We start from the raw sequence: 18,672 nt of genomic DNA on the forward strand, positions 1-18,672 counted from the left end.
AAATCATATGATCAGTTTAACAGATGCAGAAAGAGCGTTATATAATTAAATTTCCATTCATGATCAAAATTCTCAACAAATTAGGTACAGGAAGAATATACCTCAACATGATACAGGATATATATGACTGAGCCCACAGTTAACAACACACTCAATAGCGAAAACCTGAGAGCTGTTTATCTAAGATGAGGAAGAAGTCAAGGATGCCCACACTTGCCACTTCTGTTCAACATAATCTTAGCCAAAGCATTTAGACACAAAAAATAAATAGAAGACATTCAAAGTGGAAGGGAAGAAATAAAATTAACTCTGTTCACAGATGATATGATTTTATACACAGAAAACTGTAATGTTTGTATACACAAAAAGTTGTGAATTCAGTAAAGTTGCCAGACACAAAATCAACATACAAAAATCAGTTGTTCACAATTCTGTAAAGCAATTATCTTTCAATTAAAAAATAAATTTTTAAAAATCAGTTGTTTTTCTCTACACTAATAACAGACTATCTGAAAAGGAAATTAAGAAAACAATTCCATTTACAACCACATAATAAAATACTTAGAAATAAACTCAACCAAAGATGTGAAAGACTTATACACTGAAAGTTGTAAAACATGGATGAAATAAATTGAAAAAGACACAAATCAGTGGAAAAATATCTGTCTTCATGGGTTGGAAGAATTAATATTATTAAAATGTCCATTCTACCCAAGCAATCTACAGATTCGATGCTATTCCCATCAAGAAGTCAAAAGCACTTTTTTACAAAAATTTTTAATAATTCTAAAACTCATTAGGAACCACAAATGTCTCAGAGTAGCTAAAGAGATCTTAAGAAAGAAGAACAAAGCTGGAAGCCTCGTATAGGCCTCACACTTCCTGATTTTAAATGAAAAAGCTACAGTACTTAAACACTATAGCATAAAAACAGACATATAGACCAAGGGAGCAGAATACAAAGCCTACAAATAAATTCAGATGTAAAAAGCCAACTGATTTGATAAGAGCCAAAAATACACAAGGAAGGAAAGACTAGTCCCTTCAACAAATAGTGTTGGGAAAACTGAATATCTGAATGCAAAAGAATGAAATTTAATCCTTATCTTACACCAAACAAAAAAGTCAACTCAAAGTGGATAAGACTTAAATATAAGACCTGAAACTATAAGACTCCTAAAAGAAAACAGAGAGAGAAACATTGTGACATTGATCTTGGCAATGATTTCTTGGGTTGGATGCAGACAACAAAAACATAAAAGTGAAACTATATCAAACTAAAAAGCTTCTGCATGAAAAAAGAAACAAAGTGAGAAGTCAGCCTAAAGAATGGGAGAAGATATTTACAAACCACATATCTGATACTGGGTTAATATCTAAAATATACAAGAAACTCCTGCAAGTCAACAGCAACCAAGAAAAAGAAATAAATCTAAATTAAAAAATGGGTAGAGGACCTGAATAGACATTTCTTCAAAGAAGACATACAAATGGCCAACCAGTAAATGAAAAGGTGTTCAACATCACTAATCATCAGAAAATGAAAGTGAAAATCACAATGAAATATCACCTCATACCAGTTAAGGCGGGTGTTATAAAAAAGATAAGCAATAACAATATCCTATAGGTAAGACTGTGGAAATTGAAACCCTTGTGCACTGCTGGTGGGAATGTAGAATAGTGTTCCTGCTATGGAAAATAGTATGAAGGTTCCTCAAAATATTAAAACTAGACCTACCATATGATGGAGCAATCTCTCTTCTGGGTATATATCCAAGAGGATTGAAATCAAGATCTCAAAGAGATACCTGCAGTCCCATGCTCACTGTGGCATTATTCATAATAGCCAAGCTATGGAAACCATCCAAATGTCCAAATTAACAGGTGAAGAGATTTTTTAAAATGTGTATACAGACAATGAAATGTTCCCTAGGCTTTAAAAAGAAGGAAATCCAGCCATATGTAATAACATAGATGAGCATAGAGGACATTGTTAAAATTAAATATAAAATGGAAGCCAGGATGGAAAATTCCCTGAGCAGACAAAACCATTTAAACCACATAAGTCAAACTTAATTTGGCTTATTGTGCAAAACAAATGAAACTTAACTTGGGCTACTTCTTGAAAATGCTCCTAAAAATCATAAAACAAATTTAAGTCACTTCCTAAAAAGTGAAAAGATAATCATTTTCAACCAATGCCCTGTTGTCTGGAAATCCCCATTGTAATAACTAATCATTGTAAGGTTAAACAACTTTCTCATTTTCACTTTATAAACCATCCTGTAACGTCTTGCCCCTGAACTTTGAAAGTTCCCAGTTTGTGAACTGTTCTCCTATACACAATGAACTCTTACTAAATACTTTTTATGGATTTAGTGACTTTAGCTTTTCCATTTCTATATTTTTGACAGTATATTGCCACGTGAAACAACCTAATCACAGAAGGACAATTACTGCATGATTCCACTTAAATGAGGTATTGAAAATAGTCAAAATAATAGAAGCAGAGGATAAGCTGGTTTCCAGGGGCTGGAGTAGGGGGAAATGGGGAGCTGTCCAGTGGCATGAAGTTTCAGTTATGCAACATAAATTCCTGTGATACAGTACCCAGAGTCAACGGTATTGTGTTGTGTACTCAGAATTCATTATGAGGGTTGATCTCATGTTCATACCACACACATAAAAGACACACGAAAACTTTGGAAGTAATGGATATGTCTATTACTTTGATTGTACTGATGGTTTTATGGGTGCATCAGTTCAATTCAGTCACTCAGTCATGTCCAGCTCTTTGTAACTCCATGAACTGCAGCATACCAGGCTTCCCTATCTATCCCCAACTCCTGGAGCTTGCTCAAACTCATGTCCATCAAGTCGGTCATGCCATCCAACCCTCTCATCCTCTGTCATCCCCTTTTCCTCCTGCCTTCAATCTTTCCCAGCATCAGGGCCTTTTCCAGTGAGTCAGTTCTTTGCATCAGGTGGCCAAAGTATTGGAGTTTCAGTTTCAGCATCAGTCCTTCCAATGAATATTCAGGATTGATTTCCTTTAGGATTGGCTGATTTGATCTCCTTGAAGTCTAAGGGACTCTCAAGAGTCTTCTCCAACACTGCAGTTCAAAAGCATCAATTCTTCAGTGCTCAGCTTTCTTTATGGTCTAACTCTCACATCTATACATGACTACTGGAAAAACCATAGCTTTGACTAGATGGACCTTTGTTGGCAAAGTAATGTCTCTGCTTTTTAATATGCTGTTTAGGTTGGTCATAGTTTCTCTTCCAAGGAGCAAGTGTCTTAATTTCATGGCTGCAGTCACCATCTGAAGTGATTTTGGAGCCCAAGAAAATAACGTTTGTCACTTTTTCCACTGTTTCTGCATCTGTTTGCCATGAAGTGATGGGACTGGATGCCATGTTCTTAGTTTTCTGAATGTTGAGTTTTAAGCCAACATTTTCACTCTCCTCTTCCACTTTCATCAAGAGGCTCTTTAGTTCTTCGCTTTCTGCCGTAATGGGGGTGTCATCTGCATATCTGAGGTTATTGATATTTTTCCCGGCAATCTTGATTCCAGCTTGTGCTTCATCCAGCATGGCATTTCACATGATGTACTCTGCATATAAGTTAAATAAGCAGGGTGACAATATATAGCCATGATGTACTCCCCTTTCCCAATTTGGTACCAGTCTATTGTTTCATGTCTGATTCTAACTGTTGGTTCTTGACCTGCATACAGATTTCTCAAGCGGCAGCTAAGGTGGTCTAGTATTACCATCTCTTTAAGAATCTTCCACAATGTAGGTGTATACCTATATCCAAACTCATCAAATTAAGAAAATGCAATGTTTTAAAATACCGATTTACTTCAATTAAAAGTATTTTTTAAAAGTTGCCAATGAAAGAATTATGTTTTGCCACGGACTTCCCTAATAAATCCAAATGTTCATCTCTAATGAAGTGAAGAAGGCCTATTCTTGAATGGAGTGTCCTACTCTAAGAGATTTTGACCTAATTTCTTCTGCTCCTCCTTAACCAACCCCTGGTGGTCATTTAGTTGCTAAGCCATGTCTGACTCTTGAGACCCCATGGACTGTAACCCACCAGACTCCTCTGTCCATGGGATTTCCTAAGCAAGAATACTGGAGTGGGTTGATTGCTCCACAGTGTAGCCCAAACATCAGAATTTTTAAAAATTCCCTAGATGATTTCAAAGTGCAGTCATGGTTGAGATCATCTGATGTACATTAGTGATTCTCTAACATGAATAAACATACACATCCCCTGGACATCTTGTTTAAAATGCAGATTCTGATTCAGGATGTCTAAGATGAGGTCCCAAAACCTATATTTATAAAAAGTTTTAGGAGATGTGAAGGCTGCCGGTCTATGACTCATTCTTGGAGCAGTAAAGCTCCCGTAGGTATCAGTATGTAACCAAAAAGGCAATTTGAATACTAGAAAAGTGACTTCTGTAGAAAATATAAACAGAGCTTCTTCAGCCTTGGCTAGTGTGGGGTGACTTTGTAAGGAATTCCATGAGTGGGACACCATTTCTTTTGTTCTGTTTCCCTAAACTTCCCAAGCAACCACAACATCATTGATCTGTTATAGTGATCTAAGCCTATCATTGGGAAGAGAACAGCTCCCTTTTATGAGTAGAGACATTCTGGAATGGAAAGATGATGCATTCATCTTTTCTTTGTATTGCATCTGCCTGTGACAAGCTGTAAACAACAGGGGAACTCATTTGGCACATTTTCCCTGCAGTCATTTGTCAAGTGTCATAATTCTATGAAAAAAAAAAGCCTTTGGGAAAGTATACCGAATGTATTCCTCACTATTGAATTTCTATTTATGCTGCTATTTTTTTAAAGTCTCAACTTTTACCTGTATAGTAACATTATTGTAATATTAATATTATTAAGCTTTTTGGACAATTCTTACTTGATACACAAATAGTGTATTTGTGTAGTTTTAGTAAAATAGAACAAGTTTAACATTTCAGTATTTTCATTCTCCATAAAGTTTGTTCCTACAAATAACCAGAAAAAGACATATTTCTCACATTTATGATACTATCAAAGACTTTTATGGCTATTTTTTTAATATCATAGAAATACAAATCTGGTTTCAATTTTCACAGAACATGCATAAAGGAAAGGACTTAAATGTGGACTTCTTTTAGTCCAGTAGTTCCCAAATGTTTTTGTCCCAGGATCCCTTTCCTTCTCTAAAAATTATTGAGGACACAAATTGCTTTTGTTTATGTTATTTCTATTGATATTCACTCTTTTAGAAACTAAAACTGATAAATTTTCTATCCTTAGTAATTCCTTTATAATAACAATGGTATACCCGATACATGTCACATAAATAATATATTTTTAAGACTAAATACATTTTCTAAAATGAAAAATATTTAACAGAGTATCAATTTTTTTTCAACATTTTACAAAATCTCTTTTGGGTTTGTATTCCTGGATATTTATATCTGCTTCAGCATTCAGTTAATTGTGTTATGTTGTATTTGTTAAAGTCATACAAAGAAAATCTAGCATCTTAAGATCTAGGATCTGGACAGGAGAAAATATTTTAGCATTGAGATAATTGAGGATCTCTTTGACACCACACCAAAATTCAACAAGTGGTCACTTCTAAAAGATTAACTGCAATATTGAACCAGAAAACTCGACCATAAACTTTCGTTCTGTGTTACATTAAAATCTATTGGTCTAGCTTCCTCTTTGAATGGATCTTTTACCCACGTGTGATTCTGCAACATTTAGAGCATATTGATTCACTGAGTTATGGCAGTCTTCTAAATGTTGGCAGATTTCATTATGTAACATCAAAAACACATCAATTAATATCACCATGAATCTCATCAGAAAAGTGTTTATGTATTGGAAAGGTATTAAGCTCGTGGTGGCAGATAAAAGTTTTCCAAAATTCAAATTTTCATTTGATAAGTCGAAACAGTAAGTCAAATACCATATGACATCACTTATATGTGTTATCTAAAATATGGCACAAACGAACATGTCTACAAAACAGAAACAGACTCACAAACATAGAGAAAAGACTTGTATTTGCCAAGAGAGAAGGGGGTGGGGGAGGGAAGGATTGAGTTTGGGATTCACATTGCAAACTCTTATACATAGGATGATAAACAAGGTCCTACTGTATAAAACAAGAAACTCTATTCAATATCCTGTGCTAAACCATAATGGAAAAGACTATGAAAAAGATTATACATATACATATATATATATATCAGTTTTATATATATATATATATAACTGAATCACTTTGGAAATTAACACAACATTGTCAGTCAACCATATTTCAGTAAAATTAAAAAAAAAATTATCATTGACAACAAATGATGTCAGTTGTTTTCCTTGAAGTGATAGGACCAATTAATTCATTTTTCTTTAAATGTCAGCTAACTATTCATGTATCAATACCAATTATCTGTAGTCATTTTCTCAAGTGAAAAAGAAACATTTCCTGGTGTTTGAGGAATGACAGAGGTAGTTCAGCTACAACTCAAACAAATCCACAAGAGGTTTTCTTCAAAACAGACATCCTACTTCACAGGTACTGCTCCCTCGATCATACTAAGCCACCAGCAGTTTCTTCACCATTGACTTTGCACCATGATTCTGTCACCGCAAGAAACGTTCATTCATTTTGTGAAACTACTACTATCTTCTGCAACACTGTTCCATGGAACACATTTTGAAAAAGCTGTATTAAATACCCCTATTAATCCTTTCCTACTTCTAGATCTATGAAAAAATTTATGGTTGCAGAAATCTCTTTGAACTGACATATATTTAGGGGGTAGGGACATTTTACTAATTTTCATTAGACTTCAATGTTCTTTCTTACAGTCTACAAACCAAGTTTTAACTTAGGTCTCTAGTACCTAACACAGTGCCTGCAACAAGAGTAGGTATTGAAAATGTTTGTTTCTTTATACTTTATCATTTTAAAGGAGGATTTGAGGCATTTTACCAAAACAGTATAACAAGTTGTTATGAGGTTTTTTAAAATCTGATCAAATAAAAAAGTATAGCATGAACAATTATGTGAAATAAATTGAAAATTTAACTCAGAACTTCTGCATTGTCAAAAAAAAAAAAAACATTAAATCTCACATGTTAGAAATCTCAAATGTTAGAAAGTCACATTAAAACTTAGGTTTTAATAAGAATTAGAGGAGGAGGGGGGTTCAGGATGGGGGACACATGTACAACCAGGGCTGACTCATGTCAATGTATGGCAAAAAGCACTACAATATTGTAAAGTAATTAGCCTCCGACTAAAATAAATTAATTAATCAAAAAAACAAAAAAAGAAGAAGAAGAATTAGGCAGAAGAGAAGCCAGAATCATAGAAAGTGGCCCCCTACACATATCCAAAGGTAGGTTGACACAGTTTAATAAATATTAACATAGATTCCTGTTTCAATTTATGGGTGATAAAATATTATTTCCCTATAATTTTATTATTTCACTCATAGTCTTAATAAAGGAGAAGGCAATGGCACCCCACTCAAGTACTCTTGCCTGGAAAATCCCATGGACAGAGAAGCCTGGTAGGCTGCAGTCCATGGGGTCGAGAAGAGTCGGACACGACTGAGCGACTTCACTTTCACTTTTCCCTTTCATGCATTGGAGAAGGAAACGGCAACCCACTCCTGTGTTCTTGCCTGGAGAATCCCAGGGACGGGGGAGCCTGGTGGGCTGCCATCTATGGGGTCGCACAGAGTCGGACACGACTGAAGTGCCTTAGCAGCAGCAGCAGCAGCAGTCTTAATAAAAATCTACTTTCCAAAGTAAAATCTACTTAGAATTGCTATGAGAATTCAAGTTGTCCAAGAAGTGTCTGAGAGAATTATCTGTCTCAATCACTGAATAAGTTAAAATCCTTCAAATTCTTGACTATGAAAACTCAAGAAAATTTAGTTATCTCAACAAATAGTGCTGAAACAGTTCCATGTCAACATGGAAGAAAAAATGAATCACAAACTTTACCATGTACAAATAATTAATGTGAAATGATTCATATGCCTAAAAGCTAAAGCTAGAACTATGCCCTCTGGTACATGTGGCCTCCAAGGTCACATGGCAAAGAAGAGAGACCTGGAGAGTCATGTGATATATGTTGAGGGGTCAAGTCTAGAAATAGTTTATGTCATCTCTGCTTTTATCTTATTGGTCAGAACTTAGTCACATGGTCCAAACAGTAGCAAGAAATTCTGGGGAATGTAAATGAGAACATGGATGTTTTGTGAGCATAAACAATCCCTCTCAGAGCATCTTCTGTCTCTAACCTCAGCAGGGAGAACAATGGCAGTCAAGATTCGAAGCTCAGTATATGCTGACTACTGGTTCAATAAATTGAATTGAATTGAATATTAATTGACTGAAACCTAGGTTTTAGCTTTCCTTTAAACAAAGCACCCTTACAACTAATCCTTATTAACCATGCACATCATTCAACACACACACACAAATCATGGCCTTCTCTGAGCTAGCTTTTCTGTCCTTGCCAGGTTCAACTTTATATTGTTACACTTGGGACTTCATAGATTGAAGTGATAGGCACACACCGAGATGGAAAAGAAAATTACACGGATGAAAAAAACCAACACTGTTTCATGTTCACTCTCCTTTGCCATGAATTCAGACATTTGAAGGAGAGTATTTAGTTCAACAAGCAGCTTCCCTTTTGAGACAGTGAGACCTTGGGGATGCTTCACTTCCTGTATTACCTTCAAGGCCTTTATTATATCTGAGGACTGGTGATGGCCGAGTGACAGGAGAGTTGACAGTCCTATTAGCTATAGAAGCAGGACAGGTCAATCAAGACCTTTCACATTCCCAGGTAATGAGCTGAGTTTCTGAAAGCAACCCAGATTCCCGCAGGATGAGCTGAAGAGTCTTGTTACAAGATGAAATGGGCTCTCGAAGTCTGCTTTTACACTCGAGGATCCTTGGTCACCACTCGAAATGGAGCGTGTTAGTCCTATTTCAAATTTGCCCTGCCAGCCTTTGGGAGTACCTCTTGCAGAGGACAGAAATACAAACTGAGAGGGAGAGAGCAATTTTCTGGGTTCCAAGGTGTCAAGAGAGTATGCTTCATCCTCAACCACTTATAGTCTTTCAGGAAGGAAAAGCTCCTGTGATGAGTACTTAAGATAAAGGAAGTCATATTTTCATAACATATATCTTATTTTTATTTTCCAATTAAAGCACAGGTCTCACAATGCTAAAGAATTACTTTGTTCAACAAGCTCATCTATTGGCAAGAAAATGAGAAAACTTTATGAAAAATAATGGAAGACATTCCAATGTGGGGAATAAAAACGTATTATTCAATGTCTCAATTTGATTTGTGTGGTGGGGTAATTCTAGTTAAAAATTAGATTGGCATTTTATTAGAAATCTAATTTTAAGAGAAATATAATTTTCACAGCATATCACAGAAAGAAGACTCATTGGAACATGTAGTATGTAGCTGTTGCTTTGAATCTCTGCACAGTACACAGCTTATTTATCTTCAAGTTCTCATAACAATATCCAAAGGAACAAACAGTTAGCTTCTTAATTCTTGACCTTGAAGAGATGCCTTTCAAAAAGAAGCTGAGATGACTTTAGCAACTGTCACTGAGTTCCCTTTTCAGGTACAAAAATATAGAGTGGTTTAAACAAACATAATCAGCATTCAGATCCTTGCACACCCCAAGAAACGATTGGCTGAAAGAGACTATATTTGTAAAATGCCAGTGTGGCTTAAAAGCTACTTCGCTGGGAGGAGTGGTTATTTCAGGAATAAATGTCTTACCTTTTGAGACATTGCTGTGGACATCTGGAAATTATAGCTGTCCAGAGATTCTATCAGCACACGCTGCGCTACAGGTCAGTGCTTACCAAGGTGCTGCTGCTGCTGCTAAGTCGCTGCAGTCATGTCTGATTCTGTGCGACCCCATAGACAGCAGCCCACCAGGCTCCCCAGTCCCTGGGATTCTCCAGGCAAGAACACTGGAGTGGGTTGCCATTTCCTTCTCCAATGCATGAATGTGAAAAGTCAAAGTGAAGTTGCTCAGTCGTGTCCGACTCTTAGCGACCTCATGGACTGCAGCCCACCAGGCTCCTCCATCCATGGGATTTTCCAGGCAAGAGTACTGGAGTGGGGTGCCATTCCTTTAAAAACATGAAAATAGTATTGCTCTAGAATCAATTCTGCCCTCAATAAATATTTATTGGGGCCTATAATGTTCAATGAAAGTAACGCTACATAATTCTGAATAATTTTTACTGAGTATATAGAAAAGTGAAAGTATGAGCCTCAGAATCAGGGTTCATGTTTCAGTACATGGGTAGTGAGAGCAGGTCTAAGACAGAAAATATGTCAAATTGCATTGGCAGGCTCGTTCAGAGACTGTTGATGTAAAGAAAAGCGTTCTTATGCATTTTTTAATTAGTAAGACTTGGGTTTCTCCATCATCTCATCATTTTCTGTGAGATAATGGGAAAGCTACTTAAGGCCCAGTGAGCCTCAGTTTCCTCACCTATAAAAGAGACATAATATTATTTACCTTGTAGACCTGCCATAAGAATTAAATGAGAGATATATGAAAAAGCCAATAATGCTTCCCAGGTGGCACTAGTGGTCAAGAACCCGCCTGCCAGTGCAGGAGAAATAAAGAGACACAGTATCGATCCCTGGACTGGGAAGATCCCCTGGAGGAGGGTATAACAACCCACTCCAGTATTCCTGCCTGGAGAATCCCATGAACAGAGGAGCCTGGCAGGCTATATAGTCCATAGGGTCTCAAAGAGGCGGACACAACTGAAGCAACTTAGCACACACGCTCAATAAACAGGAGTCATAATTGAGCTATAGTTATTATTCAGCCTTCTGTGAACAGGTGACTATATTAAATGTTCTTTATCAGAAAGAATATGACTTCTGAATGTCTGTATCCCCCCAAAAAGTACATATGTTAAAATCCAATCCTCAGTGTGATGGTAATATTTGAAGGTTGGGCCTTAGAGAGGTAATGAGGTCATGAGAGTGAAGCCCTCAGGAGCAGGGTTAGTGCCCTTATAAATAAATGAGACTCTAGAGAATTCCCTTGCCCCTTCTTTTATCTGAGGACACAGTAAGAAGATGGCCATCTATGAAACAGGAAGTGAGTCCTCACCAGACACCAAATTTACCAATGCTTTTATCTTAGACTTCCCAGCTTCTAGAACTGTGAGAAATAAGTTTCTGTTGTTTAGGTGCCAGTCTATGGGATTCTGTTACAATAGCCCGAAGGGATGAAGATGAAAAATCTTCCTTTGTAAAAATTTTAAAAGAATCTAAATGCATGATAATATGTTGGCATAACTGCTAACATCAAATATATGTTAGTTTGTAAATGCTTGTTAGCCTAAAGAACTGATTTATGTTTCAAAAGAAATGAGGATGAAAAATAAGAGGAAATGAATTCTGACTTGCTATTTGATTATACTTTCTAATGTGTATTTGGATTTTTACATTTCCATTGACCTTTAAATTAAATGGTTTATGCGTCACAGAGTATATTCTAAACATTCTTTTAGACAAGTCCCTAGACAATTTAAAAGAACCAGGCTAAGGCTGGATATGAACTACAGTGTATACACTGAAATTTATCAAGCACCATATGAGAGAAATATGATTCCTGAGTCACAGAAACCAAAATTGCAAAAATGAAATTATTCTAAAATCTGCCCATTTTTAAGCAGTGTCTATGACTTCATTCATCATAGTATGAGAGACCTGTTCACAAACACCAGAAGTTGAAGATTGAACTTATAGATAATATACCTGCTAGGTTTTTGCTAACAAGCCCATTGTCCAAAAGTAGGTTTTTTTGGCATGGAAGAAACACGTTTTTACAGTTCTCAAAAAATTCTATTCCTAGAAAGCCATGGTCACAGCTTCTAAAAGAAGGACTTTTTCTTTTTAGAAGCCTGTCATCATCTTAATGGAAGAAAAAAGATTTACATACCTCAATTATTGCCCACAATATTTGCTTTCCTTTTTAAGTATTTGTTGATTACAACAAACCTAAATTATTAGGGAAAACTAAATTGTATTCAATATGGATTTTAATATACCTTACATTTTATATGTTCTTTTGCAAATTACTTATGACATTTCTTGGAGTAAGCATCATTTATTTGCGAGTTTAAGAAACAAGAATACTTCAATTTTTGGAAAATTATGATCTACTTAATGTTAACATATAATTTTTATGGCCACAGAATTCATTCTGAAAGAAGAATTTTAAAAGACACATATTGTAAAGAAATTAATATGTCTCTTTACCAATATGAAGTTTTGGATTTCATCTTCCACACTGTTCGACGGAGTTAAATGTCAGTAATCAGTAACAAAGCTAAAATGTTCCATGCCATCTCTGACAAGGGTGTAAATTAAAAGGCTGTCAAGCTATTTACTTTTAAAAATGAATGGAGACTTCCTGGCAGTCACATTTTTCCACCACTGATGACTCTGACTGTATCCAGAGAGGATGTGAACTGAAAAAGCTGAGCCAGGCAAGGAAGGAGAAGGACAAAAGGAAGTGAGAAGCATAATGAAGGAAAGAGAAAAAGAACAGTTTTGAAACCAAGAATAGAAATAATCATGTTATTTTTCCAACTGCCTCAAAGAGAATTCAAGAAAATCAGAACTATTTTCTCAGTAAGAAGTGAAAAATAAACAAAAGGAAGCACCCCTTCAGGTCAAGTGTTTTTAACTTAGATGCGATTGTCCTTGTGTGGGAAGAGGCCCCTAAGGCCAATGTTTTAAAATCACATTCCAAATAGATGACATTTCATACTTTAGTTTTAGGAGTGGCCATATATTGGCTCTGCTATGAAATTCAAGCTGTGGATTCTGAAAGGAACAATGTGACCTCTCTAATGGACTGATTTGAAGAATGAAAGTGGGATTTGGGAAAATAATTGGATTTCTTATCTAATTTTCTGTTGGAAATAAATGAGATTCATTTCTTTCCCAGAAGTAAATTCCAGAACTAGGACTCATCTATGCTAATTTATATATAGACATCTGGTTGTGTTCTTTCCTTTATACACATTACTACATCTGTATATTCCCCTATATGTGTGTGTGCTCAGTTGCTCAAGAATGTCCTACTCTTTTGTGACCCCAAGGACTGCAGCCCGCCAGACTCCTCTATCCATGGGATTTCCCAGGCAAGAATACTGGAGTGCGTTGCCATTTCCTCCTCCAGGGGAATCTTCCCGACACAGAGATCAAACCCGGGTCGCCTGCACTGCAGGTGGATTCTTTACCACTGAGCCACCTGGGAAGCCCTGGATAGAGGACATGTGCTAAGTCACTTCAGTTGTGTCTGATTCTTTGCGACGCTATAGACCCTGCCAGGCTCTGGTCCATGGGATCCTCCAGGCAAGAACCTGGAATGGGCTGCCATGCCCTCCACAGGACTGAACCTGTGTGTCTTATGCCTCCTGCACTGGCAGATGGGTTCTTTACCACTATTGCCACCTGGGAAGCCTGGATAGAGGACATACCAGACTTAAGCTGATGAGAACAGATACTACACTTGATCTTAGCCAAAATGCCAAGACACAGAAAAGATTAGTGGTAACCTCTTCAGATCACACGTTTCTGTACAAGTCAAGAATGAAGAGGCAATAATATTTATTGTCAATACTATTAACAATATCCTATTGTTACAATAGAATACTATTCAAACAGATGGATTTAGGCATATTGTTGTTAAAACACATCTAAATACAATTACTCAATGAAAGGAACCAGGGTTCCTGTTCCAGGGCTGAAACAGGCTAAATGTTAAGATGAGCCTAGAACAACTTATGCCAGAAAATGCTCACAGAATAAATGAGATATTTTTAGAGGACAAAGAAATTATCTTGAAGGGGCTCCCAGTGGCCAAAGTGGAGACAATTAGATCATCAAAATAAATAATAGTGCTACTAGATTTTAACTCACTGAACTAGGAAAACCTGAGACAATACAGTTATAAACAAATAAACTGAACATCTGATGAGGAACTGGCATTTACATAGTCTCAGGGCACATCCCCACACACATGAAAGAAAAAAAATAAGCTTGGGAAGCCTTGCAGACATCACCTAAATCAAGGGAAAGTTAACATCATCAGTGATGGGACAAATCAGGGTTGGTACCACCTCTTAGAATACAATGAGAAGAAGCAAGCATCACTTCTGTGATGCTCCTGCTAAGATTTAATCTGAATTAAATCATGAAGATATATGAGACAAAACAAACTTATGGATATTCTATAAAAATACTGACCTATAACTTCAAAAGTATCAAGGCCATGAGAGTCAAGGAAAAACCAAGAAAGTGGTCTAGATGGAATGAGACTAAAGAGACCTGATTACTAAATGCAGCCCATGATTCTGAGCTGGATTCTTTTGTTATAAAGGACATTATTAGGGCATTTGGCAACTGGAGTCTGAAGATTAGATAGTACTTTATTCCTGTTAATTTCCAGACTCTGGTGGTTGTAATGAGCTGAATTATGTCCCTTCTCAAATTCAAACCTTCTCAGATTCAATGTTGAAGCTCTAACTCCCAGTACCTATGAGAGTGACTACATTTGGAAATAGGACCTTTAAAAGGTGATTAAGTGAAAATGAGGTTGTTGGGATGGGACTTTCCTGGTGTTCCAATTTGACTGGTGTGCTTATTAAGAAGATGAGATTAGGACCTTCGGAGAGACACCAGCAATGTGCATGCACAGAGGAAAGGCCATGTGAAGACATACAGAGATGAAGACCACCTGCCGGCCAAAAAATGAGACCTGATGCTGCTGCTGCTGCTAAGTCCCTTCAGTCGTATCCGACTCTGTGCGACCCCATAGACAGCAGCCCACCAGGCTCCCTTGTTCCTGGGATTCTCCAGGCAAGAACACTGGAGTGGCTTGCCATTTCCCTCTCCAATTCAGGAAAGTGAAAAGTGAAAGTGAAGTCGCTCAGTCGTGTCCGACTCTTCGCGACCCCATGGACTGCAGCCTACCAGGCTCCTCCATCCATGGGATTTTCCAGGCAAGAGTACTGGAGTGGGGTGCCATTGCCTTCTCCGAAAATGAGACCTAGAAGAAACCAAACCTGCCAACACCTTGATCATGGACTTTTAGCCTCCAGAACTGACAGCAAAATAAGCTGCTGTTGTTTAAGCCACCCAGTCTGGGATATTTTGTCATGTCAACCCTAGCAAACAAATAACCATGGTTGTATTGTGCTTATGTAGGAAAATGTCCTTGTTTGTAAAAAATTAACTCAAGTAACAGGATGCTTACTCTCAAATGGGTCAAAAACAATTCTTTGAAATTGTCCTGTAGATGTTCTGTAAGTCTGTGACTGCTTCAAAATAAATAAAAATAAATCTATATATTAAAATATTTGTTTATATATTTTATATAAATATAAACTTTAAAATTTATATATTAACTTTTAGAGAAGGGGGCAGCACAGGATGAGATGGTTAGATAGCATCTGTCTCAATGAACATGAATCTGAGCAAATCCAGGAGACTCTGGAGGACAGAGGAGCCTGGTGAGCTGTAGTCCACAGGGCCACAAAGAGTTGGGCACCAATTTAGCGACTGAACAGCAACAAAACTTAAAAGTCCCCAAAGAAGTGCTTTCAGAAGAGCAACAGAAAGGTTTTTTGACACACATAAAGTGCTGCTTTTCTGTTCCGGATGACTGTGAATGATAGGCATAAAGAAAATGGGTTTAAATGGAAAGGCTGAATATATAAATGAAATGTATAAAATCTTCTTGTAATGAAAGAGGCTCTGTAGATCTCTATAAATGGAAAATTCCTTAAATTTTATCTTCTCCTTAACTGATTCAGGCATTTGACTTCATCCTCTCCTAGCTGTGGTTTCAAACTCAATCTTGTGAGAGTTCTCGATTATGGAAACAGGTAAAAATGGAGTCACTCTGGATAAAACCATGGTTCTGGATGAAATAAAGTCATCTTCACTCAGCCTACCTCTTCCTCCCTGCCCCACCCTGAGCTCAGAAATTCTGGGATGTCCACAAAGTTTTTGAGGCCTGTTCTTATGAAGGGCTCCTTTGGCTCTTTAGAAAGAGCTGTGTAGATTTTAGGTCTTTATCACTACACACACCCAGGATTTTATGAGCATAGATATGGGTCAGGGAGTATCCATGGCAAAAGGTTGGTACCATGATGACAAGAAGGTGGCACTGACACCTGGATGTTGCTGGCCCTTGAAAGCCAGCCTTCAGCCCTCCCAGGCTACACAGTTGTCCTGGTGGCCCAGAAAACCTCTAAAGCAAAGATGATGTTGTACCATTTGTCCGGACCCAACCAGAATACTTCTAAGCCTGCCTTGGGGAGCAAGGGCACTCTGGAGCATGACAGGAATGGTGCATGTAGGAGAAGCAAAGGCCTGAACTGCCCAACTCAAGAGGCTCTAGACTGGAGTTGCACCCAGATGGCTTCCATGATAGCAATGAGTTCTTGAGTCTTTCACGCTCTATAACCCATGTCCTTCTAAAACAACCCCAGGGGCTCCATGGTGGAATGCATTCTTATTCAAAAGTATTCACTGCTCCTATCTGGGAAAGGACGATATTTTTCTATCCCATTGATGGTAGGCTTGATCTTGTGATTTGTTCTTGGCTGTTAAAATATTCAAAGTGATAAATGTCACTTCTGGACAGAAGCTTTAAGAGCCAACACATGAGTTACTGTCTCCTTTCCCTCCATAATAAAACTGGCAATATTCCAGATTGACCCTATTGCACCAGCCTGATCCCAAAGATGATGGAGAGAGAGTTGTAGGTTACCCATGATGTTAATGTGGTGTGGATGAAAAATAAATCTTTCAGGTGTAGGTCATTGGATTTTGGAGTTGTTTGTTAACACAGCAAACCTAGCTCATATTAACTAACACAATATCCAACTACCTAGTATCATTTCATAAAAGCAAAGAGTTTGTTGCTTTAAAAAGTCTTTTGAAAATATTTAGATTGAATAGCATATATTTAGTCTGGCATTTTAAAAGAGATCCTGATTTTTTAAAAAATTGTTTTTGCTAGATTGCTTTGGTCAATGAAGTAATCATTTGTTAGACAGCTAAAGGTAACAGGTTTGAAGACCCCTAGTTTGGGGTCACAAACATCAAGTCAAAAAGTACACATCGAAACAGGGCTTGCTCTCAACCTTCCAGTCAAAAAACACATGCTCATTTTTTGCCCTTCTTTATATCACACATTACATTATCCACAGCTTTGGAAACAACTGTCCCCAATCACAAATACCTGGAGGTCATACGATTCTATTTTCTTTAGAGAGACCCACAAGCCCAGCTATCTCCCTATCCTAGTGAACTTTAAAGCACCAGAAAGTTCACATTTCTAGCCACCGTCTGAGAAGGTAAATCATACAGTTATAAGCCACGGACACATTAGTTCTTGGTTGCTTGCTCCTATATTTGACTAGAATAAAGGTCTGATTCAGACAATTATCCTCCTGGAAAATGACTGTTCTACTATACCAAATTATAATAAAATACATTTCTAAAACTTAACAGTGAGACCTAGGCAATGTTGTTTTTCAATTCAGTTAGTGATTTTTTTCATAAACAAAACTCATTAAAGTAGGAAAAATATGTAACCATGAATATATAATAAAGCAGTTGGAGTTCTTCCATGGAGAAGAATTTGTTTTTCTTACAGTGGACTAGATGTTAATTCCCAAGGGAATCATTTGGAATTTTAAAACAGGAGGTGACAGATTGTCCCCACAGGCTCAGAGAGGTAATTTGCCTAATATAATTGTGTTAATGAAGTTGGAATTTCACCTAGAAATAATAGCTCAGCTCTGCCAGGGATTGATAGGATTTTTTTTTTTTTTAATTCAAAAGGTCATACTAAGGTTTTTTTAAATTTCTATAAAACAGTATTTTTCAAACTGTACTCCTTGAAACAGTATTGTCCCACAAACTATTAATAAGAATTCTGTGAGAAAGTAATGTTAATGAACATTCCATGAGAAATATTCAAATATATTCTGAATACCGTATCATTTCCTGTTCCAACTGATATTAGTGTACTAAGACTCAGAAGTCTTGCAGGAAAGGAACCTGCTTAACATCGTTTAACCGAGTGATTTACAAAATTATAGGGACCACATTAGAGCATCCGTGGGAACTAATAATTCTCTGATGTACTGAAAGATTAAATCTGTGTAAATACTACAGGATGGTCAGCAGGGTAGAGCCAATCCTCAAAACTGTCTCAGGTCCCCAGGGAATTCAGGCTCTGTGACCAAAGGTATCCTAGTTGGAAAAGACACAGTTTGGAGCAAGCAATATTCCACATGATATCAGGCATGAAATGGTTATATAGAAATGCTCCTAAATTATTCCTGAGGCACTGCAAGTAGGAAGCTATTGGTGTCACATGGGAAGTTTCATTGGCCTATACAAGGGGTGAATCCATTTTCAACTTCCATAGCAATTTGCAAGTTGTTCTTCCAAAGGAAGGAGGTTCACACCCTTTGCTATTTCACCTAACTCCCAGCCTCAATTCTATAGTGTACAGAATGATGATCTGA

The 18,672-nt window shown here is 37.1% G+C and overlaps 1 pseudogene; it reads right to left on the reverse strand.

Annotated features, from left to right (window-relative positions):
* Positions 1–13,551: 13,551 nt before the first annotated feature.
* On the reverse strand, positions 13,552–13,665 carry LOC133254523 (U2 spliceosomal RNA; annotated as a pseudogene).
* Between the last annotated feature and the right edge of the window lie 5,007 nt (positions 13,666–18,672).

This window comes from Bos javanicus, chromosome 9, assembly GCF_032452875.1.
Source record: "Bos javanicus breed banteng chromosome 9, ARS-OSU_banteng_1.0, whole genome shotgun sequence".
Lineage (NCBI taxonomy): Eukaryota > Metazoa > Chordata > Mammalia > Artiodactyla > Bovidae > Bos > Bos javanicus.